Source organism: Lissotriton vulgaris, chromosome 1_1, assembly GCF_964263255.1.
Source record: "Lissotriton vulgaris chromosome 1_1, aLisVul1.2, whole genome shotgun sequence".
In the NCBI taxonomy this organism is placed as follows: Eukaryota; Metazoa; Chordata; class Amphibia; order Caudata; family Salamandridae; genus Lissotriton; species Lissotriton vulgaris.
Genome location: NC_141685.1, coordinates 1,286,484,954 through 1,286,512,087, shown reverse-complemented (window position 1 = coordinate 1,286,512,087; position 27,134 = coordinate 1,286,484,954).

Here is a 27,134-nt window from a genome sequence, read left to right as displayed (position 1 = left end):
GAACACATAGGGAGGTTGTTTTGATGATTATATTTGATAATCAGGCTGTCTCATTTTCTGGATAAACTGAGCCACGGAATGTTATCATTCAATCCCTCGTGGTCAGTTCCCAATCTGTGCACCCATCTCTGCTCCTTTTCGAAGAGAATTCTCTCAGCATTATTATCTTTCCTTGATAGGGTTTCTAGGATAACCCAATTTAGATCAAATATTGTGTGACCTTTTTCTAAAAAATGGGTAGCCATTTTTGTGGTGCTCTTTTTACATTTTACATTACTTCTATGTTCGCACAGTCTCTGCTTGGCTTTTCTGAATGTCATGCCTATGTACCTCAGGTGGCATGGGCACGTAATCATGTAAATTACATGACTAGTATTGCAATTAGTATGGCTCCGTAGAGTCCATTTGAAATTTGGCATTAGTTGCAGTTCTTTCGTAGGTTTCGTTAGGCTGCATACAGAGCAGGAGCCACATGGGTAATGTCCTGTCACTTGAGGAATGCCCCACAAGTTTATTGGTTCTTTGGTCATTCTTGGGGCAGGTCTTGTGTGGACCAGAATGTCTTTGAGATTTCGACTTCTTTTGTTCGCGAAGCGAGGTTTAGGCCATGTGAGGTTTCCTGATGTTACAATTGACCAATTCTTATTTATTATTTTCTTTACTTTGTTCGTCATTGCATTATACATAGTGACACATGTCAGGATGTCATCTGGTGGAGGTTTTGGTACTGTTTCAAGAAGAGATTCTCTGTTCTGATTTTTTGCCCGCTTTTGACATTTGTTGATGATTTTCTCCGGATAATCACGGGCCACCAATTTCTCATGTAAGTCGCTGGCTTGTGTTTTATATTCTTTGATGTCACTGCAATTCCGCCTAAGTCTGAGGAATTGGCTGTATGGTAAGTTTTCCCTCAGTGGGCGGGGATGGTAACTGTTATAAGAAAGAAAACTATTTTTTGCAGTGGTTTTGAAAAAAGTACGAGTTTTCAAAGTGTTGTTATCCGCGTAAATAGTTATGTCAAGGAAGTCAATGCTTCTTTGATCTGAGCAGTAGGTGAAAGTCAAGAATTCATCTCTTTGATTGAGCCATATGTGGAATTGTGATAGGCTGTTTTTATCTCCTTTCCAGATGACCAAAATGTCATCTATATACCGCTTCCAAAACAGTATATGATGACAATATGGATTACGAGTCTCATCCAGGATGTGTTTGTCCTCAAATGTGCTTACATATAATCCAGCCACACTGGGGGCAAAAGTACTGCCCATGGAAGTCCCATGGCGTTGTAAGTACAGGGTATCCTTATATTGGAAAAAAATTTCCATAAGTGCCAGGCGGCAACATTCTAGTACAAAATGTCTTGGGGTTTTGTACGTCCAGTTAGAATTGAAAAGAATGTTTTCAAGGGTATCCATGGTTTTTTCTTGGGGGAGGCTTGTATAGAGGCTCTCTACATCAAAACCTGCAAGAAGCATAGTATCAGGGCAGTATTCAAAATTGCATAGTTGATTGAGGAGGTCTCGAGTGTCCTTTAAGTATGTGGGAGTCTTTTGGACTAATGGTCTCAGATATTGGTCTGCAAACTCCGAAAGGGGTTCTAATACGGACCCTATGCCCGACACGATCGGTCGTCCCGGAGGTGGTACTCGGCCTTTGTGTATCTTTGGTAGGGAGTAAAAGTACGGGGTTCGAGGTGTTATGGTCACTAGGTAGTCTCCTTCTTTTTTTGTGATCCAATTGTTGGTCTCTCCTTCTTCTACCATCAGCATGATGGTTCTTTGTAGCCTTAGAGTTGGGTCTACATCTAGAATTTTGTAGAATTTCTCATCAGAGAGTAGACTCATGCACTGTAGGTCATAACCTTCCGCCGTGAGTAGAACTATTCCTCCGCCTTTGTCGGCAGGTTTTATGACTATACTTTGGTCCGATTTCAGGGCATCCAGTGCTTGTTGTTCTGCTTTTGTTATATTCTGAAAGGGTTTTGGTGGTCCATCTTTTAGATCGTCAATTGCTTTGAAAGTTGCTGATTCAAAGGTTTGTATTTCAATAGGAACCTGAAAATTTAGTGGGCAGAACGATGACTTGTTTCTGAGACCAGTGTCTCCTTCATTGATTGGAGAAGATCCTTTGAAGAAAGCTTTCAACTTCAGTTTTCGGCAGAATTCTGCCACTTCACATTTTGTCTTAAACAGGTCTAGTTTAGGTGTGGGAACGTATCCTAGTCCCTTGTTTAATACATTTTCTTCATCCTTGGTCAGGATCTTATTCGACAAATTTACGATGAGGGATTCGTGGTTGCTCCGGATTTGGCTTTCGTCACGCTCCTCGTTTCTACCTGTCTGGTTTGGTCGGACCAAGTTACTCCTCTTCTTCGTGTTCTTTGTGTTACTGGGCCATTCCCTAAAAAAGGCACTCGTTGTTGGAAATTTTGACCTCCTTGATGTTGGATCTGATGATTCATCATTTGTGGGCCTTGAAAATACGGGTTCATCCAACCTTGAAATTGGGGGTTAAAGGCTTGGAAGGGTATTCCTTGTTATTCATTTGAAAATATGGAGGACGCCAAAAACCTCGACCACGTCGGTTTCCTCGTCTGTTTTGATAGTGATTTCTGTTGGGATTGTTTTGTTCTTCTACCCCTTGGTCTGAGCCAGTACTGGAGGCACCGCTATTAGATCCATAGTTGGAGGTGTTATCATCCATCTTGTAGTCCTTACTGCTGTAGGGATGTATTTTCTCCATGGAAAATTTCTTGAGTTCTTTTGCCAACTTTTGTAGTTTCGTTTGTGTTAAATATTCTTGGGTCTCGCCCATTTCTATGTTGATTTCTTCCAAACGAGTTTTGTATATTGTGATGTTCACGGTGTTATTGAGTTTGGTTTCTAAAATTTCAATTTTTACTGTTAACTCGTCAGTTAATCTTGTAGCTGTTTTTATAATCAGCACTAGATAGTCTCTAGTGCATTTCCAAGAAATGGCAGACCAATCTTTTCTGAAGGGTAGGTCTTTCAAAAAGATCCTTGGTGCGTTGGTGACCCAGAGGCCTCTGGGAGCTGCGTTGACCCTTAGGTACTCCGTCATTATAATGCCATGTACTGCTGTTCTCACTTGTTCTTTTTTGGCTTCGCTAAGTTCATCCTACTCTGCAGAGCTGGAGAGGGTCTGAGTGAGGTCACTGTTCATGAATAAACGTGGTTTCGCCAGTATTGCGTCGATTTCTTCAATGGAATAACTTAATCCCAAGTTCTCCGCCATCGTGAACTTTATGTGGGCGGTCGTCTGGCCACTGGTGGTTTATGTGGTCAGTGGTGTCTCAAGAGAATACAGGGTCTGGTTTTTAATTGCTCCCACAGCTGTCCGCTGCTAAATGTCTTCTAATCAGAAGGGGGGAGGTGGAAAAGTGGATCCTTTCAGTTTCCACAAATAGTATACACTAATCAAAGGAGAAAGGATCACTTGTCCTGTACAACCTTTAGGTCTGCAGGAGTCTGTTAGTGTTGCATCCCAATGTAAAAGACCCTCATGCACGTGATGGGTACGATGGTATTCAAGCGGTATATCTTGATTCTCCGCTGTATATGTCACGTGTGTGCATAATCATTGGGTCAGTGAGTTATGCAGCCTCCACCTGGAGGATCTAACCCAAGGTTGTGCCAGTAGTGAGCCAGTGATAGGGAATCTAAAAAGGCCCGGAAAACCAGATGATTGACATTTATTAAGACTGGGTTCGGGTCTAGTAAACTCTATCGGTGTGCACCTTATGGAGTATTATGCGTCACAGATGCACCCAGAGTTAAAGGTTAAAAACTTTTGTGGAAGGGAAGTAGGGAATGGTCAACATGTTCCTGCCCTGTTGGCCTTGGATAGGACTTACAGGCATTCGTCAGGACCGTTGTGCAACTGGAGTGAGGGAAAAATTAATCATAAAGTGCTCTCAAATGAAGTGATCAGAAAATAGGATATGTTAACCTGTTTTCCTTGTATAAAGGTCTCAATGTACCTGGAAATAAGTAACAAAAAATGCTTATGTAACATACATGGGGAAGGGGAAACAATTACAAAGGGACACACATAAAGCAGGCTATCTGCTTAGTCTAATCACTTGTTAGACTGCATTCACAACTAAAAAATGGCAATACTTCATAAACCAACAGTATATCATGGCAATGTCAACTCTCTCATCTCACACTCCACGCTAGTGCAGTGGTTTGTAGCATGCTCAGAGATGGTGGATCATGCATGTCTTCTAAAATTCACTCGTGTTAAAATGAAGCAAGGGATCACTAACGTGGTGTTTGTGTAAGTGATACCCACATGGTACTATATCGTATTATTTATCCCTCACACATAGTTTTCTTTATAGTTAGATAACAAGGTCTTACTAAACGGTTTAATATAGTGCCAGCAAACGTGTGATCAATCGATCGTGAAAAACGTGGTAAATGTATTTCATTACCTCGAGCGTCTATAGTGTGCGCTCCTATCGGGTTCAGGGCTCGGGAAGGACTGGTGTAGGAGAACGGAATCTCAAGTTAATATCAGAAAAGCACAAGATTACTTGCGGTTATGTTGTTTGGCTCTGATTTCCCTCGGTACCTGTTGCGTCCATTCCTCGCGTCTACGTTGCAGACGCTGCTCGCTGTCACCCGGAAACGAAGAGTTCTGTTTCCGGGTGGATCTTAAGGGCTTTCTTCAAGGGGCGTGGTCTGTGCACGGAGGTTATGCCCGGTTGTTATGGAAACCACGGGACCGGGGTGGTAATCGGTCTCATTTGTTAATATAGACGTTCCGTTTTGAAAAACGGGGTTATTTTAATAAAATAATCATTAGTAGTTTGGGGAATGTTTCGTGGCACAAACCATTCAATTTATGGAGGGATGTTGATATAGATTACCTTTCGTAGTCATTATGTTTATTAGAAATATAATGTGTTTTCTGGTACTCAATATCTGGATTTTTACCCAGTTGTTTCCAGTGTTTGATTGAAACCAAAGGTGGTCATTACTCATGTTTCATCGGTCTTCATTTTTATTATCCTGTTCGTAGAACACATAGGGGAGGTTGTTTTGATGATTATATTTGATAATCAGGCTGTCTCATTTTCTGGATAAACTGAGCCACGGAATGTTATCATTCAATCCCTCGTGGTCAGTTCCCAATCTGTGCACCCATCTCTGCTCCTTTTCGAAGAGAATTCTCTCAGCATTATTATCTTTCCTTGATAGGGTTTCTAGGATAACCCAATTTAGATCAAATATTGTGTGACCTTTTTCTAAAAAATGGGTAGCCAAAAGAAGTCGAAATCTCAAAGACATTCTGGTCCACACAAGACCTGCCCCAAGAATGACCAAAGAACCAATAAACTTGTGGGGCATTCCTCAAGTGACAGGACATTACCCATGTGGCTCCTGCTCTGTATGCAGCCTAACGAAACCTACGAAAGAACTGCAACTAATGCCAAACTTCAAATGGACTCTACGGAGCCATACTAATTGCAATACTAGTCATGTAATTTACATGATTACGTGCCCATGCCACCTGAGGTACATAGGCATGACATGCAGAAAAGCCAAGCAGAGACTGTGCGAACATAGAAGTAATGTAAAATGTAAAAAGAGCACCACAAAAATGGCTACCCATTTTTTAGAAAAAGGTCACACAATATTTGATCTAAATTGGGTTATCCTAGAAACCCTATCAAGGAAAGATAATAATGCTGAGAGAATTCTCTTCGAAAAGGAGCAGAGATGGGTGCACAGATTGGGAACTGACCACGAGGGATTGAATGATAACATTCCGTGGCTCAGTTTATCCAGAAAATGAGACAGCCTGATTATCAAATATAATCATCAAAACAACCTCCCCTATGTGTTCTACGAACAGGATAATAAAAATGAAGACCGATGAAACATGAGTAATGACCAACTTTGGTTTCAATCAAACACTGGAAACAACTGGGTAAAAATCCAGATATTGAGTACCAGAAAACATATTATATTTCTAATAAACATAATGACTACGAAAGGTAATCTATATCAACATCCCTCCATAAATTGAATGATTTGTGCCACGAAACATTCCCCAAACTACTAATGATTATTTTATTAAAATAACCCCGTTTTTCAAAACGGAACGTCTATATTAACAAATGAGACCGATTACCACCCCGGTCCCGTGGTTTCCATAACAACCGGGCATAACCTCCGTGCACAGACCACGCCCCTTGAAGAAAGCCCTTAAGATCCACCCGGAAACAGAACTCTTTGTTTCCGGGTGACAGCGAGCAGCGTCTGCAACGTAGACGCGAGGAATGGACGCAACAGGTACCGAGGGAAATCAGAGCCAAACAACATAACCGCAAGTAATCTTGTGCTTTTCTGATATTAACTTGAGATTCCGTTCTCCTACACCAGTCCTTCCCGAGCCCTGAACCCGATAGGAGCGCACACTATAGACGCTCGAGGTAATGAAATACATTTACCACGTTTTTCACGATCGATTGATCACACGTTTGCTGGCACTATATTAAACCGTTTAGTAAGACCTTGTTATCTAACTATAAAGAAAACTATGTGTGAGGGATAAATAATACGATATAGTACCATGTGGGTATCACTTACACAAACACCACATTAGTGATCCCTTGCTTCATTTTAACACGAGTGAATTTTAGAAGACATGCATGATCCACCATCTCTGAGCATGCTACAAACCACTGCACTAGCGTGGAGTGTGAGATGAGAGAGTTGACATTGCCATGATATACTGTTGGTTTATGAAGTATTGCCATTTTTTAGTTGTGAATGCAGTCTAACAAGTGATTAGACTAAGCAGATAGCCTGATTTATGTGTGTCCCTTTGTAATTGTTTCCCCTTCCCCATGTATGTTACATAAGCATTTTTTGTTACTTATTTCCAGGTACATTGAGACCTTTATACAAGGAAAACAGGTTAACATATCCTATTTTCTGATCACTTCATTTGAGAGCACTTTATGATTAATTTTTCCCTCACTCCAGTTGCACAACGGTCCTGACGAATGCCTGTAAGTCCTAACCAAGGCCAACAGGGCAGAAACATGTTGACCATTCCCTACTTCCCTTCCACAAAAGTTTTTAACCTTTAACTCTGGGTGCATCTGTGACGCATAATACTCCATAAGGTGCACACCGATAGAGTTTACTAGACCCGAACCCAGTCTTAATAAATTTCAATCATCTGGTTTTCCGGGCCTTTTTAGATTCCCTATCACTGGCTCACTACTGGCACAACCTTGGGTTAGATCCTCCAGGTGGAGGCTGCATAACTCACTGACCCAATGATTATGCACACACGTGACATATACAGCGGAGAATCAAGATATACCGCTTGAATACCATCGTACCCATCACGTGCATGAGGGTCTTTTACATTGGGATGCAAAACTAATGCAGCATCCCCAAAGATGTCGAAATTTCCAAAAATAAGCAAATTGGACCAGTACAGCACAGGCAGCCATTTCCATCGCGCCCGGCTCAGCAGGGTCGCACGGGGTGTCAGCGACCCCCCTCGCGTGCGGTATTTCACAGCCTCGACTGTAATGAGATGCGGTGCGCTCGCATGGACAATTACTGCTTGAAATTTGTGTTTCTTAATATACTCCATCTCCAGTGGGAAGCCGCTGCCTAATCATCAGCATAAAGTAAACATTAGCGGTGAAGGATGAATCCACAGATTCTCATCTGCTCGTTGGACGGGGAGGTAGGGGCGAGCAGGGGGATTCGCAAGGACCTCATTATAGTTTGCAAGGAGGGGGAGGAGGGCGGGAACGGGTACACACTTTATTAATTGTACACGCCATAAAGATATTTCTCTCTGGGGTGCCGTGTTTGTACAGCCTTTAAGCTCGCTGGCCTTCCTGTGCGCTCTGGGTCCCCTCCCGCCGGGCTGCAACGGCAGCCTTCCTCCACCTCCCCTCTCTCTGCCAACCCGAAGATGGATCTGCCAATCCCGGTGCTCAGAGTCCCTTGTTACTGACCTCCTCTCATCAACAATACATAAGATGAACTTTCAGGGGCCTCAGAGTATCACTGGAACCCCGTCGACTAGAATACACATTCCTTGAGGACTGCGGAGGTTGTATGGAAAGCCACATCTTGTATTCTCTACAGGGTACAGGGGTGACGCGGATACATCACATATTTGACTATTTACCAACCCATGAAACACATGAGCAGTAGGCCACTCTGCCGCTTCCCCGCCTCCCTCCCGGGGTGCCGTTCTTACCTGCTGGACGGGGGTGTTGGGCCCTGGAAACCTGCAGGAACCGTTTTGGTAGGGTGAGGGGGCCAGGAGCCGGGTCCGGGTGGAGTGCGGCCGCCGCGCTGTGTCTGTGTCCGGGCTCCGGGGGCGGGGAAGGAGTGGGGAGGAGCCGTAGGAGGAGTGGAAGGCGGGCACCCCCGACAGAGCCACCCCCAGCCGCGCCACCCACCAGGGAGTACGTTTTAATACAGGGTGGAAGCAGGGGGCGGGAAGGGGTAGAATCGGCAGGGGGCGGGAAGGGGTAGAATCGGCTGCGTGGAGGAGGGGGCGGCGGCGGAACTACCACAATTCATCATTTACAATGGTTCTCCGGAGGGTTGACAGCACAGTGCAGGATCATGGAAGCCAATGGAATTATGAGGCAAAAATGTTTTAATTATGCACAAATTATGCAGCAGAGCAGATTAACGGGCATTGTAGAGCGGGAACGGGGGCCTGAGACACGGGGGGCGGGAACGGGCATTGTAGAGTGGGAAAGGGGGCCCGGAGACACGGAGAGCGGGAGGGGGGCGGGAACGGGCATTGTAGAGCGGGAAAGGGGGCCCGGAGACACGGAGAGCGGGAGGGGGGCGGGAACGGGCATTGTAGAGGAATGCACGGTCACCAGCGTAGGGGGGCGGGAACGGGGTCCGGAGACGCTGCGAGCAGGAGAGGGGGTGGGAACAGCGGAAAATTAAAGCAAGCACTCACCTGGACTTCTTCCGGGTGCCTTCAATGCCGGACCAGATTCGGGGGCGTTCCCGGCTTTTGGCTGACGTCGCGTGACGTCGGCAAAAGCCAAAAAATCTCGGGAACGCCCCCGAATCTGGTCCGGCATTGACGGACAGGCCCATCTTCCAATGGCTAGGCTCCATTTATGGAGCCAGCCAATAAATGACGGGGGCCGTTCCAAACCACACTACAGTACTCATTAGGTTTTCGCCTGCGCGAAAAAGATGCGCAGAGCACATCTTTTCGCCAGGCAAAACCTAAAAAGGACCTCATTAATACAGTCAAAACAAATAGTGATCATTGTTGGAGGGTCTCATGATAATTCCATATAATGAAGTAACAACCATTCAGATCTCTTTTTGTACGGCGCAAGTGATATTAACACTGCAGAATTGACATTTCACTTTGTGGCTATTTATTATTACTATTATTATTATTTTAATTGTCGCTAGAAGGGCCTATGTTTCTTTCCAGAGTGCTGCTACACAATTATTAAAGTGATGCACGAATGTGATAAACAGAGTGCTAAACAGGTTGTGAAAAGGAGCAGGAATGTGTGAACCCACCTGGAAGTGTGGTACAGCACAAGATAAGAGGCAACAACTGCTACCCTCCACTCCACCGGGTAGCCGGCTCATTGGCTGTCTTGGCGCCGGGACGCCCCTTTGCTGGGACAGATGCGCGCGGTATAAATTATATTAACATAACATAACATAACCACGTGTCTGCGACTGACCATATGTAGACTTGTATCTGTGGCCCTGATGGCCAAGCTCCAAGCAGTAACAGAGGAATGGAAGGAACAGAGGGCTGTGAATGGGCAACGGACAGTCATCAAGCACCAACCTATGTTTCATACCAGATGTCACGCCACCAGGTAAGAGAAGGTAAGCTTACCTTCGGTGCCAACAGCTCCTAGTGTAGTGACACCGTCACATACTTCCATGTGGCGAGGTGGATGACAGAGGTGCTCTTGAAGGGGCTGTGTCACCTCAATAGTGTTGAAGTCACAATGCATTGCTGATGAAGTATGCCTGTCTGTACTGCCCATACCTATTTTAATGTTGTGATTGGGTGTAGTCCAGTGACTCATTTGTAAAAAAAACCCCATTAAAATAAAATATGTGCCTGGGCTCTCATCAGGAGGCAGCTTGCACCAGCTAATTTCTCCTGTTAGTGCTGCCTGAAACAGAACCAACTACTAACCATGTGGGGAGAAAATGTGGCGTAATGACCACAGCTGTAACTTAGGAGCGGGAGAACCAGGTTCTAGTCTCGGCGCTGGCTCAGCATCCTGTGATTCTGGGCGAATCATGTAATCTCCCGGTGCCTACCATGAATGTGTCCTTAACTGATGCTCATGAAAAGCACCGGTGTTGATGATTAAGTGCCGGTGCTGAGCACCGGAAACCACCAGCGCTAATGAAGCACTGGTGTAGTCTTATTAAAAACACAGACTGCGAGTCAGTCGCATAGGACTGAATTACCATCAAGCTTGCCTCAGTGTGAAAGATGTTGTTGCGCTAATTTAGGTCTCCAAAATCTGACGTTCTCCCTCCTATGTTGTGGGATCCCAGCCTGTTTGCTTGGATGGGACTATTCCGATTGGAGCAGGACCACGCAGGATTTGAATTTGGCTGGTCTCGGTCTGGAGTGGCATAGTGAGAGAAAAATGATGGATTATATTAAGCATGCCACCCATCACTTGATTTTTTGTTTTTCTAACTGTGGTATTAAGAGGCCAGGCAGTGTAGCAATTGCAACTCCTAATGGACATCCATGGTGAAACCAGCACAAGAAGATGCTACAAGACTGCAGTCAGGGTGAGAGAATGAATATCTGAGACAAGCCATTTTAGGCAACAGAAACATGATCTCAACTAAATTGTTATTAACCCCAAATCTTAAAGAGAGACTCGTGGAAAACCAGGGGACGATCAAAGAGGTCCAAGCAATGGCTGAATCGAGACACTGACCTGCCACTCTTAAAACATATAAAAAAAAAAGATTGCTCGTAGAATTTATTTTTGGGGGAGGGGGTGAGAGTAGGGAATTGAAAAACAATCAAAATAATAAGTAAGGAAATCAACTCACAACTAGATACCAGACAAGAATTTAAAAACAAAAGTAATCCTTACCTGGACTAGGGAGGCGCATTTATGAACATGCAATGTTTAGCAGTGAAGTATCTTGTGACGTCCTCACTGTGTTCTATATATTAATGGGGCATTCTTAGTTAGAATGAACCATGTTCGCTACCGCTGCCTGTCGGAGTCCATCTTTGAAAAGTTTGATAAACTTCAAACTTTTGTTGCTGTACAGTCATTTCGGAGTTGTTCTTGCGCGAACATGCCAGCCGAGTCTGTAAAAAGCCCGCGCGGCAGTAAACTGGAGAGTGTTCGATGTTTAGTCGAGCATATTTTTCCTTATGACATCCAACAAAAATTTCATATTGCTGGTTTTTCATTTTATTTCTTTTTTCTTGCTTTATAGTAGAGTACTGTTCCTGAGTGCTTTCGGTGTTTACAAATGGAGTTTCAGATATGAATAAAATATATGAATAAAACTGAAATATATCCATCACTTGAGTGCTGTCACTGATGCACAGCGCTTGTGTGTTGGAGGATCGCAGAAGTAGGGCTGGGGGGGCTCTGTGGTTGTCCACTGAATCCATGGGCTCAACTGCGCAAAGGGAACGACTTCCCCCTCACAGTCTTAGGACTGACCACTCCAGAGAGACGCAGATCAATTATCAGAGATCGAGTCTGTATTCAACTTCAAGATCATTCTTCTATATTGAACTGGCCAGAGGATGATTCATACTCAGTGCTCCACCCGACAGATGATTTCCCCTAGTGTGCAAAGAAAGTGAAGGACACAGAGGGTGAACTCAAAGCACACACCTGAGGCACTTTTTGAGATGTCCTGCTAATTACAAACAAGATAGGTAATACATAGGAATACATTAAGAGTATCCGTCACTGACCGTATTGTGTGCACTGTCAGTGAAAAGTGACCGGACGGACCACTGGGTTTTCCAGAGGTGTGACCCCAACTTGAAACCGGTCCAAGACTGGAAAGGATAGATGCTAACCTCCTCTTTTACCCACAAAGGAGGTCTGAGCAGGAGGGGTCCAGGTTCGCTTGGAGCGTGTCTTCTTGCTCTTCCCTAGAGATGCTCCCTTCAGACAAAGGGGAAGAATGAACTGGAGTGGAGATCCTACTCTCAAAGCAAACACAAGGAGATGATGGACGGAGCACTGAATTTTTTCAGACACTCACCCCCAGTCACAGATCTGGGTTGAATCCATCATCATTTTTTAGCTCACTTCGCCACCTCAGTTCAGACCCAGTCAGGGCAAGTTCTAGGGTTTGTGAGGCCCTGGGCCAAAAGGGAAATGTGAAGCCCCTTAAATTTACATAAGTGACCCCTAGCAAGGAGGCCATTCAGAAAGACTGTGGGACGCCCATTGTCCAGCATTTTAGCGCCCCACTGTTTTAACTTTCAGCCCAAAAGCAATTCTCACACCCTCAGGCAGATAGGTGTGAGAATTGCTTGTGGGCTAAAAGTTAAAACTGTGGGGGCGGTAATATGCTGGACAATGGGCGTCCCGCAGTGTCTCTGAATGGTCTCCTTGCAATTGGGACAAGAGGAAGCGTCTCCCTCCCCTAGGCCTCCAGACACCATTCCTGAGAGGCCCAGGAAGGGAGGGGGGCCTCCCCTGGACCCGAATTGCAAGGATACACCTTACTTCCAAATTGATTGCTAGGGAAACAACAGGACACACCACAGGTGTGGGGCCCCACGCTGGTAGGCTGAGTGCGAGGCCCTGGGCAGCTGCCAAAGCTGCCTATGCCTAGCGCCGGCCCTGGACCCAGCTATATGCAAATCAGTCTTGACCATGTGCCTCATGGGAACAGTCCAGCACTAACTGCCCATACTGCCGGGTGTCCTTCCTCACTACGCATGGGGGAAAACAGCAATGAGGTCTTGTGCCGAAGATGGATTTTCTCCTGCCAGTTTCTTTACACCAGAGGCTCACTCAGGTTTATCTCAAGGAGGGTCTTCGTCAGAACTCCGATCAGCAATTGACTCCTCGTCGCTCTTGCCACTGTTGTTAGGTTCATCAATTTCTTCCAACACCAAGTAAGTCCATTCAGGGCTCCGATACAGTTTGTTTTGTCTTTTTACTCGTGAGCTTCGTCGGTTGGACTGGACTCGGGCTTCTTTTCTTTCACTGGCAGCCCTTTTTCGTTCTTCTAGTTTTTCTTCTACTGTCTTTATTCTTAGTCTCAGTCTTTTTATGTATCGGGGTTCATTCTTTTTCTTGTGGCTTTTAGTGGTCGAGGAAACTTGACCTTCCTCGTGAACTCTTTTGTTTTCGCTTCGTTGTGGCACTCTTGTTTCGGCAGTGTCTATTTCCCTTCCTGTCTGACTAGTTCCAGGTCTTTCATAAGTTTCTTCTGCCTGGTCTCTAAGCTGGCCTTGTTCAGGTCTACTTTGAATTTGATTTTTATTTTCAGGTGATCTGGACTCTGCTTCCTGAACACGTTCGTCTATTTCTATCTGTTCCTGTTCATGCACTTCGACCCCTTGATTTTCTTCCGCATGAACTTCAGCTTTAATCACTATCTGTCCCTTTCCAGTTTCTGGAGTTTCAGGAGGAGTATCGATGACTTGGTCTGTCCCTACTTGGCCTATTTCCTGATCAGGTTTGATGTGAGTCTCGATGACCTGACCTTCGTCCTCTAATTCTTTCTCACCTTCACTATCCCACTCACTATCTAGGTAGGAATATTTTCTGGTTCGTATTGGATCAAGAACCTGGTCGTCGGCAGGGAACCACTCCACGTCTTGACTTGTGCTCGGTAGTTCGATGTCAGCGAGATCTGGACCCTCTTCTGGAGTCTCCTCAGCTGTGCTACCTTCAGCTTCAGTCGCGTTTTCTCCGGTTACCCGCTTCGTGTGACTGGCATGGATCCACTTCGGTACGCCAGCACACTTCACAGCAGTTGTAGTGACAAGGATCACTTGTCTTGGCTTTCCCCACTTTGGTCCAAGGCAACTCTTCCGGGTGTGTTTCTTTAACACCACCCAATCACCTGGTCTCAGTTTATGCGCTGGAGTTGTAGGCCATTCGACAGCAGTCTCTCCAATCTGGTGAGAGATAGAACGCACTTGGTCACCCAGCTGCTTGCAGTATTCTAGCACTAAATCATCAGAAATACTTAGCAGTTTGTGTCCAGGTACCCATGCCTGTCGCATCACTCTTCCCATTAGGACTTCATGTGGGCTCAGGCCTGTTTTTCGGTTCGGAATACTTCTCAAACTCATCAGCACAAGGGGCAAAGCTTCTATCCAGTTCATTTTGGTGGAATCACACACTTTCGCAAGTCTGGATTTGATGGTGCCATTCACTTGTTCAACTATTCCAGAAGCCTCTGGATGATATGCACAGTGCAACCTTTGCTCCATTTTAAATGCTTTACAGAGTTCCTTGAGGACTTTGTTAGAAAAATGCCCACCTTGGTCTGTTTCAATCGTTTCTGAAATTCCAAATCTAGGTATCAGCTCTCTAAGTAATAATTTGGCTACAGTTATAGCATCATTTTTCTTTGCTGGGTAGGCCTCCACCCATCTTGAAAACAGGCAAATTATGACCAGGACGTATCTGTATCCTTTGCACATGGGCAACTGGATAAAGTCCGCCTGCATCCTTACAAAGGGGCCTTCTGCCTTTCCAATCGTACTTTGTTCCACTACTGTCCTCTTTCCTGCGTTGAACTGCTGGCACACTAAACACCTCTGGCAAAGGTTCTCCGCTGTGCTCCTGAATTTTGAGTTACAAAATACCTTTTCAAACATACGACACATGGCATCCCTCCCAATATGTGTGTCCTCATGTATGATCCTGGCAAATGGGGCTACCAGACTGTCTGGTAATACAGGCACACCATTTTTGTTAACCACAACACCATCTTCGTTCCTAATTTCACATTCATCCTTCTCCCATCTGTCCTTTTCTTCCCTGTCTGTTGCCTGTTGTAATTCTCTCAATTCCTCCCATGTAGCTACACTCTCAATCACCATAAGTTGGCAGCTGCTTCCACCTCCCCACAATTTAATTTGGAGGGACATTTTGTATCGGGCACAATATTGTGCGATTTGGTCAGCGTATCGGTTTCCGGCTGTCACATCATCATTTCCAGATCTGTGAGCCGCACACTTGACCACAGCCAATTCTTTGGGCAATTGAATCGCTTCCAGTAAGTTCTGTACCACCTTTCCATTTCTGATAGGGGTACCTGAGGAAGTCATGAACAACCCCATAACAGTACTGGCTGTCAGTATAAACAGTTACCCTCTTGTTTTTCCCTTGTTTACAAGCTCTTGTCAATGCGATTAGCTCTGCTACTTGTGCAGATTTTATGTCTCATAGGTAAGACGCTTCCAGGGTTGTCTCTAATGTGACTACAGCATAGGCAGCACTCAGACCTCCATCCTCATGTCTTAAACATGAGCCATCCACGAACATCTTAAGATCCTCATCAAGTAAGGCTACTTCCTTGATATCAGGATGGGGTTTAGTGCTAAATTCTGTCAAGTCTAGGCAGTTATGCTCAATTTCCCCCTCTGCTTCTACATCCAGAGGAATGGGCAACAGGGTTGCAGGGTTCAGAACATTGCACCGGGAAATAATTACATTCTCAGCACTGTCTTGGCAGGGTTTTTGGCTCTATTTAGCAGTGATATAGACTTTAATCTTGCTCACATCTAGGATAGGTATTCTTAGCTTGTGTTGGCCCTTTTAAGCCCTTTCTTCCAGACCTAGAAGAGGCCATCTATTGCCTATTGGCTTTGGCCTGTTATTTTTTGCTTATAGTAGAGGTTGGATCCTGTGTTCCTGACTTTATATTACACATTGGTATGGTTTATGTAGGTATTCTGACAGAGCTAAGGGGTATTTCATCCTTTTCAGGCCTACAGGCCTAGAACTAGAGGGACTCCATCTTGATGGAGCTGAGAGGCTTCAAGGGTAAAGGTAAAGTTTATAGTTAAAGCTGTTGTTCACTTGGAGAGAACCGGTCTGGGCCAGCCCTTATCGGTAGGCTGTATTATTCTCTGTGTGGAAGACACAACAAAAGGCCGGCCGGCTGGGTGTGTGTCCTTGACGCGGAGTGGTGCAGGGATCTGATGGGCGGCAGGCTGATTGCTGGAACTTTCCATGAGGAAACAGCATTCTATATCAGTGAAGTGCAGAGGCGGAGCCAGTCAGTCGAGTTGAGTTGGAGGAACGGTGAGGAGTCAAGCTGGAGTGGTAGAAGAGTGAGGAGCTGTTGGAGTAGGAGAGAGAGAGGGTTCAAGCTAGAGAGAGCTGAGATGAATTGGAGGAGCAGAGAGTGTTGGTAGAGTTGGAGGAGTGGAATTGCAAGAGGAGAAGAGACAGAAAAAGCTTGGAACAGAGAGAAGACAAACAGACAGTCAGTGAGCTGGAACTGAAGGAAGCAGTCAGAAGCAGTTACTTATCAGGAGGAGGTGTGAATAGCTGGAGTCTGAAGTAATGCCTTTTAGAAGAGACTGAAGTATCGTGGATTAACCTGTGGGAGCAGCTGGAGTTAATTGGACATTGGCACAGAGACATTTAAAACAGAGTGAACAAGCTAGTGGAATGAACGAGTATCAGAGCGGCAGAAACCATTAGACTGAAGCTGGAAGGTGGAGAGAGTCCGTGGGGGAGAGAAATCCAGTGCAAAGTGATCAGCGCAGAGGTGTATCCAAGAGTGCAGGAGAGAGAGAGAGTCTGAGATGAGCCAAGGCACAGACGAGAGAGGAACCCAGATGACAGCTAGAACAAGACTACACACTAATCAGGTGATATCGGTCCTGTCATATTAGTTTACTTTACACTTACACCTTAATCTTGTCTTTATTCCCTAGGCTATTGTATTGCTAATCCTTTTCCTTGCAGCGGTGTGTTCTATCTATAGTCTTTGTCAGTTACATGTGGATGTGTCCATTATAATACAGATCTGTGTATGTGTTTATATTGTTAAAATAAAGCAGCCCTAGTTCTTAGTGAACTGACATGTGCCTTGTATTCTTGTTCAATCACGGTAAATAATGTTCCTAGTTGAGAGTTGTTTGCATGAACGGATATGAAATCCCGATCAGGTAAGTAGTGATCAAACAAATAGGGAGCGAGTGGACCTTTGATGCCAAGAACAGAAGGTACATCATATCATTTGAAAACCGTACTAATTTTCATTATCATAGTTTTATCCCAAGTAGACAAATGAGAAATTGTTCCCATAGGTGTTCATAGGAAAGTGGTCGTCGTTGATATACGACGTTAATGAGAGCGCTGGGGAGGATACTAGCGTGGAGGTCTGCCGGATTGCGGGCCGTGTGTAAGTGAGAGCGCTGGGGGGGATACCAGCGTGGAGGTCTGCCAGATTGTGGACCGTTTGGAAAATGAGAGCACTGGGGCTGCAGACCCACGTGTGTAGACACGCCAGATTGTGTGTCATATCTGCCCTAGGGTAGATTAGTCTGGGTCTGAGTGGCCGCGAGACTATAAGGTATGAGTGTGGTGTAGGGCATGGATATCCTTAGTAATCAGTGAGTATTCTTAGTATCCCTATAGATTTAGTGGTGTTTCTGATAATATGAGCTTGTATATTGCGAGTTCCCCATCCTCAGGTAGGTACCCAGGTGCCTGGATAGATGGTCCTGAGGAGGGATGTGGTTACGTTCTGGCTGGGTTAGAGGGGCCCCTAGGGGCTGATCCCATCTAAGCAGAAAATCCGGCCATTACAAGCACCTATTAGAATTCTCTCATACTTAGTCAGCCGACTAGGGGTGAGATACTGGGTCTTGGTTCAGGTCAGTAAGATCACAACTGAGTGTGGAACATATACAGTGACAGGATGTCCCATAACAATATTTTCACTCTGTTCCAGACTAGCGCAAGTAGCAGCTACTGCTTTCAGGCATCCAGGTAATCCAGCAGCCACTGGATCTAGAATGGCCGAAAAATAGGCCACGGGACTCCTGATCAGCCCATGCTCTTGTGTCAGGACTGAGAGCGCACAATTGTCTCTTGTGTCACAGAACAGTTCGAAGTTCTTGGAATAGTCAGGCATTCCTAATGCAGGAGCAGAGCACAGACAATTTCGCAATTTTACCCAAGCGGACATGCTTTCATCGTCCCAACTAACTGGGTCCTCCACTCCCTTCTTGGTCATTTTTACCAATGGCTTGGCTAGAGCTGCGAATCCCACAATCCATTGTCTGCAGTACCCTACAACTCCTAGGAACATTCTTACTTCTTTCTGGGTTCTGGGTAGTTCCATAGTTTGAATTATCTTGATCCTTTCTGTAGTGACTTTTCGAATCCCTTTCTCTATCTGGTGCCCCAGATATTTTACTGAGTTCTTACAGAACTGTAATTTGTCTGGTGATACCTTATGTCCTCCCTTCCCTAGGTGATTCAGCAAGGCAATGGTATCGGTGATACAGTCAGTTTGACTTTTAGATGCCACCAGAAGGTCGTCTATGTACTGTACCAAAACAGACTCTCTGGGCAGTACTAAAGATTCAAGGCATCTTTTTAGGATCTGGTTGAAAATCGATGGACTTTCAGTGTACCCCTGGGGGACACGATTCCAGACATAGACATGGCTGTCAAATTCAAAACTAAAAAGAAATTTGCTTTCGGGATGCAATGGGATGGAAAAGAATGCATGACACAGGTCGATGACAGTGAACCATTCTGCATTCCAAGGAATCTGAGACAGTATCACTGCGGGGTTGGGCACAATGGGACAGCAAGGTACAACAATTTGGTTTACCTTGCGCAGGTCCTGCACTACCCAGTACTTTCCGCTAGGCTTTTTAATTCCAATGATGGGTGAATTACAGGGACTGCTCATTACTTCCTGTATGATGTTTGCTTCGAGCAACCGGTTTACTTCGATTGCAACTCCAGCTTTTACTTCTGCACTCATTTTGTATTGTCTGGTTCTTGGGTAAACAGCATTTGTTTTTATTGCTATTTTAACTGGGTCTACATTTGCCATTAAGCCTACATCTCTTCCAGTGAAATCCCACACTTCAGGTACCACCTTTAGCTGCAGTTCCTCAGGTAAGTCTTTAATGGACAGGAGTTTAATTTCTGTGTCCGGTCTTACTAACATCAATTTGTACAGGCCATCTTCATCTGGGGTCTGAATTTCGACGCCATTTGGTGTGCAAAAGATGGTACAATTCATTTTGCACAACAAATCTCGTCCTAACAGGTTCACGGGACTGGAGTCACAGACCACAAATCTGTGCATTTCTTTGAAATTCCCTATGGAAACCTCCATTGGTTCAGTTACTGGAGTACTGATTATCTGATTTGAAACACCTACTACTTGGATAGCTTCTCCCGAGAGGGGTAAGTTAGGAACATCCACAGTTCTCACAGTGGAACGGGTAGCACCAGTGTCCAACAGAAAGGTGACGTCTTTTCCCTCAACCTTTCCTTCAATGTATGGTCCAGTCTGGTCTACCGGTAAGGAGGCGCCAAGTACGCACTCCTTGTCCTCCCCCCTCAGGCCCCGTCAATCTTTATCATCACAGAGGAAAGAATCATTTAACAAAAACTGCGGAATTGCTGCATTTCTCTCATTCTCTCCTTCCTATACCTCGGCCCTTTCATTCTGCTGAGCCTGATTCTTATAATTTTGTCTAGGAGCGCGAGGCAACGGAGGCAGCTTTACCTGTTGTTGGTTCTTTCGTGTCCCCTCTTTCTGCACCTGTGGATTTAAACCATTTACGGGGGCATTACCAGCCTGCAAATGCGGACACTCGTCTCTCCAATGCCCTATCTGACCGCACCCGTGACAGGGGAATTTTTTCATAGCCTCTTCCCGACTCATTTTTACCCGGGGTTTCCCTCCTCCCCCAGCAGTGGGATTTTGTGCATTATTATTATTATTATTCAATATACTTAACTGTTTTTCTTGCTGTCCTGCCAATTTCACTTGTGCCCACATGACCTTCTCCTTAAGGGCTTTCTTCTTGTTTTATATCTCATCCTCGCAGTACTTGGCATACTTGAGGACATCATCTATGGGCTTACCTTGCCAACTGATTTTATTATCTCGAATCCACTGGGATATTTCAGGCCTTAATCCTAGCACAAATCGATAACTGAAATGGGTCATATCCTTCATGTCCACATTGTCGATTCCACTGTAAGTTTTGAACACCTGTAGTAACCTTTCATAAAAGGAGTGTACGGTTTCATCGCGCTCTTGGGTAGTTCTATCTATCGGTGTCCAATCAGTTTCCTTTGCGGGCACCTTTTTCTTTATGTATTGTATGACTTGATCATACTTCCTCATTACTTCAGGTGAGGGAGCTCCGGTTTTGGAGTCTCTCTCATATTCATCACTGGGCCAATCAATTTCAATTTTGCATTCGGTCCACAAATCTACAGGCACCACAATGTCGAAAAACCCATACAGATCTTTCAGAAGACATTTCTGAACCTTTATGAAGCGTTCGACCTGTCTATACCAGTCGACTGGTTTCTCCCGTAATTTTGGAAAGTCATTAGTAAATGACACAATATCTTGTCGGGACCAAGGGACATGGACATATTTTCCCCCAGGTACTTCTCTCATGGGATACAATTTCTCTGTGGGGCCTACTTCTTTTAGTACATATTCTGAAGTCTGGGTTTTAGTCTTAGTATCTTCCCTTTTCTTTGCCCACCGGGTTTTCCATTTTTCTACGTCTCCCCATTTCTGTAGGATTTTCAGTAATTCTTTTATCTGTGTTTGCTTTCCGGACACATTCATGTTCTCTAGGTCTTTGTCGGAAAAGTCTGCTCGGTAAGGTTTCTGAAGGACTTTAGAACGACTAACATCAATGCCCATATCTGCGGCTGTGTCCATTAATCTCTTGTGGAGCACTCTGGTGTTCCGGGTAAGGCTTTTGCTGATAAACAGCAATTCTTCCTCACTAAGGGTGTTCAATCTGTCCAATCCTACATTACCGGCCATTAGTTCCTCTATTTCTATCCTTAGTCTATAGATTTCTAAGGGTTTTGGTTGGGGTGTGTCCTTTTCTAACTCTTTGGTCCATCTATCCAATTCTTCCGGAGAAACTACAGTGGCACTCCTGACCCCTGAAGTGGTTTCAATCAGTACTTCTTTCGTTCTAGCCTGACTTCTTGCCCTTGGTACACTTGTTCCAGGTTCCCTTATAGGCAGATCCATTAAAGAGATCACAGACTCACATTCACTTTCTTGATCATCGACTATGAGCGGCTCTTTTCTTGGGGGTGGTACAATAGGGGTTGGTACAATTGGAGTTATCATAGGAGTTCTTGGACTAGCCATTCTATCCCCATAAAGAGGTATAGCAGGACCAATAGTTACTGGGATAGTCAGTGAATCCGGACTGGGATTTATCTGGGCTATGGTCTGAATTAAATCAATTCGCTGTTTGTTCAGGGCTTCCTTTTCTCGCTCCCGCAAAACCCTTTCTGAAGAATTGTCATGCATCACTTGGGGTACCAATGTAGGATAAATATTTGGGGCAGTCGGAAGGACCAAACTTGGTCGGTCTTCCCCAAAAGGTCGGTAATTTGGGACCGTGGAACTAGGTCTACAAAATCCATCGCTATCACTGGCTTTACTCTCAGTACCAGTTACATCTGTCTCACTGGCCCTCCGACATCTAGGAGATTTAGAAAATGGGTTTTGGGAACCCAAAGAGTCTGATTCTGCAACATAGGGAGGCGGATTTTTCATCAATAAATCTTCTAGGTGTTTATCCTCAGAGTCTCCCATAGCCATTAAGTGGCGGGTTTTCTCCGTACATTTCCCTTTCCCTTGTTCAAGTACCCCAAACATTGGAAACAGTCCCTCAACCATCATGTTCTGTCTCCATTGCTTCATCTTTTTCTCTTTGGTTTCTTTTTGGACCTTTGGATACCATCTACTCAATCCCTTATCCATTCTGGGTCTGTCTCGTTCTAGGGCTTCAATTTCCCATTCTTCTAATGCTCCGTATTGAGTTAATCTGGGTCGGGGATGTAATTCATTCATTCGGGTCCTTAAATTAAACAGGACTCTGCCATTAAAGGAACCATTAAGGGGAAATGCTAAGATCCCATCATCTTCCGTATACTTTACCCAATTCTCCAACCATACGCAGGTATGATACCCTTTATCAAACATCATGAAGGAGGCGGGAGTATCTGGCGGCGGAATGATTACACCCTCCCTAGTTCGTATGGGCTTGTCTTTCTTGAAATAGTTCTTAATTTTGTCGGCAAGGGACAATTTTCTCTTAACTCCGTACATTATGCGCGGTCTACCTCGTAGAATCTGTTCCTTATAGAAGCCTAAGTTCTGTGGATTAGGTATAAACTCAGGATACCACATACACCTTTCCAAACTCTTTTCAAGCTCCTGTTGATCAATTTTGTTTACTTTTGTGCTTCCAATGCTAATGCAACTTTTATCTCGCAGCAACCAATCAACACAGTGACTACAAAAATCCTTGTCCAATGGGTGCGCGGCCTTTCGCGAGACGAGGTCTCACGCTCCGGCACTCACCCCTCCCTTACAATTTCAGCTTCACTACACACCCGCTGTCTTGACCAATAACAGCGCGGCACGGAGTGACGTCAGGGCAGCCCTTCGACCGACTCCCTCCTTCACAAGGTAACGGAAACTTTGAATTTTCCTTAAAGTGCAAGTGCTAAGTTTAGTCAACAATATGAAACGTTTGCCGCTGTGTCTGAGTGTTCTAAAAAGAAAGAATGTTTTCCTCTCACTACAAGTAAACCACTTCTGTCTACTTTTCATTCACCTCGGATAGACTTCTCTGCCTAACCTCTCACTCGAGCAATATAGAACCTGCTACTCCTCTGACTTATCCACTTCTTTCCGGGATATATACTAAGTCAGGCTTTCACCAGCGGACTAACTTGCTTACCATTCAAGCTTCGGAGACCCTATTACTCCTTCCGTATGTGACCCTTACTAGGTGATATCACAATGGAAGTTTTATACAAAAGGACTCGTAGCTATCATTTATTCAAATACACAAAGATCCTAATTAGCGCTTCCGGTCTTTCCTAACCATGCACTAATAACTCACAACAAGCGACCTCACCAGCTAACCGGATTCTGCTCACCGTTAGCTATAGACTCCCCCGGGGATTCGGACTACACAAAACGCTCACGGACAATCTTGTTAATATTACATATAATACTTATAGCAGCAAAGCAAAAATCCTTTACATATATTTAAAACTTTCTTCAAAACATTTGCGCAGTATTTGAAGCAGTGTAATCAATATAGCAGCATTGAAATCTCAGCAGCACATTTTTCTTTTCACGGTTTATTTATTAACTATCTTATCTACCTATCTTAACTAGTCCTAACCATCCTACTGCTACCAGAAAATTACAGATAGAGCGCGCAGGTCACCCGGGTCACTAGTTTACCAAATTTCCACGCACTGGGCCCTGGCGTGCATATGACGACTGTGTTTGCATGAACCGGGTGAATCTTTCCACGCTACTATGAGTAATTCAGGGGGTGACTCTCTCACCACTTACTATTCATGTACCTGACTTACCACAGGCACATTTCTCCTGATGGATCAGGAGCTAGCAGTGGACAGGTAACAAGATTCCTAAAGAGAGTAGAATACCCTACACATTCAGTACCTTTAATATCACTTGTGAAGTACAATGACCACAGACACCTGATGGGTTTTCAAAGTTTTATATAGAGAATTTAGAATGAATATGCCATGATTATAAGACAGATACAAATCAGAACATCAATAATCAAGATTAAAGCCAAAGTGTAACTATGGATTAGGGCAAGCACCATAGAGTACTAAGGAACACTACAGGGTATGAGCATTAGGGAACATGCTTATTCAGTACGAACTTTAAGCTAAGGCAAGGGACGTGAGAAGGACCTAATATGTGTACTAATGTTCTTATTCTAATTCCTAAACTTTTATGCTATTCTTACTAAGTTCACAGCAACCATACTGAAGGGATAATGGAACAAGCTAAATAAGCTGTAGTGGAGAAGTGTGGCTCACTGGTTAGAGCAGGCAGACCCTGAAGCAGAGGTCAGACCCGGGACCAGGGTTCAATTCCCGACGCGGCAGGGTCTTGAGCTCAAATGTCCACAGACACGATAATTCTCGCTTCGGTGCCTGACCTAATCATGGGTTCACACTCTGCAACTCTGGGCATTAAGCTTGCTTAATCTCCACAACGGCCCCCCGCGGCGGGATGCCTGGATTTCACCTTGGGGATGCCCGTTAGGGGCTATCTCACAGGGAAAAGCCAGGACGGGTTCCCAAGGCAAGCGCCGAGATGCCTCCGGGTAGTCGAGCGCTATATAAGAACATACAAAAAAAAAAAAAAAAAAGCAGTCAGTTTAATAATATCCTATAGGTGGGGAAAAAGTGGAACATCACTAATAAACAATTGCATATATATCACTTAAAGGTGATAGGGAAAATACCACAGGCAAGTGTGCTTTATTAAGAAGAGGAAAGGTGAGAGTAAAGTTAGACAGACACCCACACAGAATATTTACCTAGGACGGGAATGAGAACCAACCCTGGCCACGGGTCAGCTTGGAAAAAGGCGAGGACAAGGACCCTCAAGGATTCAGAATGCCAGTAGGCGAGCAGGTACAGCTCACGGACGGTCAGGACAGGTTAACCCTCAGGATTTGGATCAGGACTGGGCTCATCAAAGGGCACGACCAACACCTGCAGCTTCGGATGCAACGCCTGCGTTACCCCCTCTCTGCACGGAATCCGCCAGTAACCCCGATTGGGTTTTCGAATCTCCCAGCAAAGTGCTCCGCCAGCACTTAGGACTAATTTCCACCCCTTGGAGTTTGTGGAAAGTACGGACAGAGTGCTCCGCAGCGGTCTGTATCAATCACCTATAGAGTTCGTAGGGTCAGTGACAGGTCTGCTACTCGGACAAGTCGGACAATTTCTCTAAGCTAAACTAGACTAGTTATACTGTTCTGGGACCCCCAGACCACCCACAAATGTTGCAAGTGACAAGGTCCCAACTTATGATTGGTCAGGAGAGGTGGTTAGGTCATTGTCACCTCCTAAATTCAGCGTTCCCATGATTAATATTCAAATGACAGTACCCACCCCTTGGAGTTTGTGTTCCCAGGCATACGTGTGGTAGAAGACAATGAAGTACACATTGGAAAGAAACATTGTAACATTTTCAGATGTAATACAGCATCTTCTCCAGGGGCGAAGGTGAGCTTCCCAGGAGCGTCCCAGCTTCAGTAGCCAGCTGGCTTGTTTCTGCTTCTGCGCAGTGGGGTTTTTCCCTCATCACGTGTGCGGGGAGTTTACTGGCTTCAAAATGGATTCAATCCCCCGACCCAGGCCCATGGATGCGTAATACATGAAAAGTAAGCGAAAACAAATTAGGAACACAGAAAAATTGAATACGCTGTATACCATGAAATGCTTCACTGCACCCCTTACTTTATAATATCTATAGCATTAAAGGTTAGTGCTGAAAAGACAGATATGCAGAAGCAGCATGAGCTAGCAGAGAGCATGGTTAAAGACAAGCGGCCATATTTAGCAGTAATGCGCATGAGCGAAAACATCCCTCCAAATTGCGAGTGCGTCACATCACGTGGGTATGACCGACGCATGCGCAGACTGGATTTCTGCGAAGCAGCCATTCAGTAGTGTACAAGCATGGTTAGGATGAAAAGACACATAGGCAAACCTCCTGGGGACACCCGCGTGTTGGGGAAAAGGCGAGATAGATGACAGACAGGTTGAATTAATATTATTACGAGTTAGGCGAGGTTCATGAATGAGAGCAAGTCGTTTTACGTGCGAATCCTTGCTCCATCAACCTCACCAACAAAAAGGTAACACAGGCCGCTTTACAAAACGCACCAACAAATAATTAGACAGGTTACAGGCAGTGAAATGATGCACTCCATTAACCTCCATAATAACGTGCTGTGTGTCCTGTAAATGGCGTAATTATCAACTCCCCACAGCCAGGGCCTTCCTTCCCTTACCCGAATGCCACGTTCTTTCAGAGAACCTTCTAGGAGGGCGCGTGGGGTCACGTGCGACGTCAAAGAACGTTGACGAGGCTCTGGATTTGTCATTATCACCTGAATAACCTGGACTGCGCTTTACAGAGAAAAAGCTAAGGCCCTGTGCCGCTTACATTTCCCTCAGGGAGAAAGTTTATGGGTGCTCTGGCCGGGATTTATTTGGGAACTGAAGGAAATCATCAATAATTGAAGGATTTCATAGTAAATTGGGAGGTTGCCTCATGTTAAGTTTGATCGTAATTTCACGGTGCACGATATAGGTTTCAAAACGATATTGGACGTTTACTGTTGGCAGACTGAGGTGGGGCCTATACGCAGTCATTTCACAAGGACTGTTACCAATTTAAATATCTCCCTTTGCTACTGCTTTTTTTTAATAAACTACTTTTACGAGCTGATGCTCTACGAAAATGTAAACAGTTTTTACAAACAGAATATACAGCTGGTGGGGGGCAAGAAGCAGCATTTCCAGCTTTTGCTGAAATATTCGAGTTGGGGGCTACAGATATTAAAATTCCATAACGCTGAATTTCAGATCAGGCATGTTTTGGTAGGCCTGATGGTAAAAAAAAGTGTTTTAAAAATATCTAATTTTGTTGCTCCCTTTCTTGTGTTGAAGCCAATCTCCTGCATGAGTGCCTGAAATACACAATTTTATACATAAGCTTCAGGCGACAGGAACAATCCATGTAAATGACACGTAATGAACATGTGCACGAGACTGCCTTGGAGGGAACAGGGGTCATAAAAACAGTCCATTTTCTACATGAGTTTAATGTGAATCCCTCTAATACATAAAGAGGGTGATAAATGGTTAATTTCTTCTGTGGATCCTTTGCTCAACGACAGGACCGCTTTTATTTTTCAACGGTGTGTGGCTGGGAACCCCTTACAGATTTAGCAAGTGAGAAACAGTGTTTAATCTTTGCAGGGCATGCTTGATAGGATATGGTGGTTGGGTG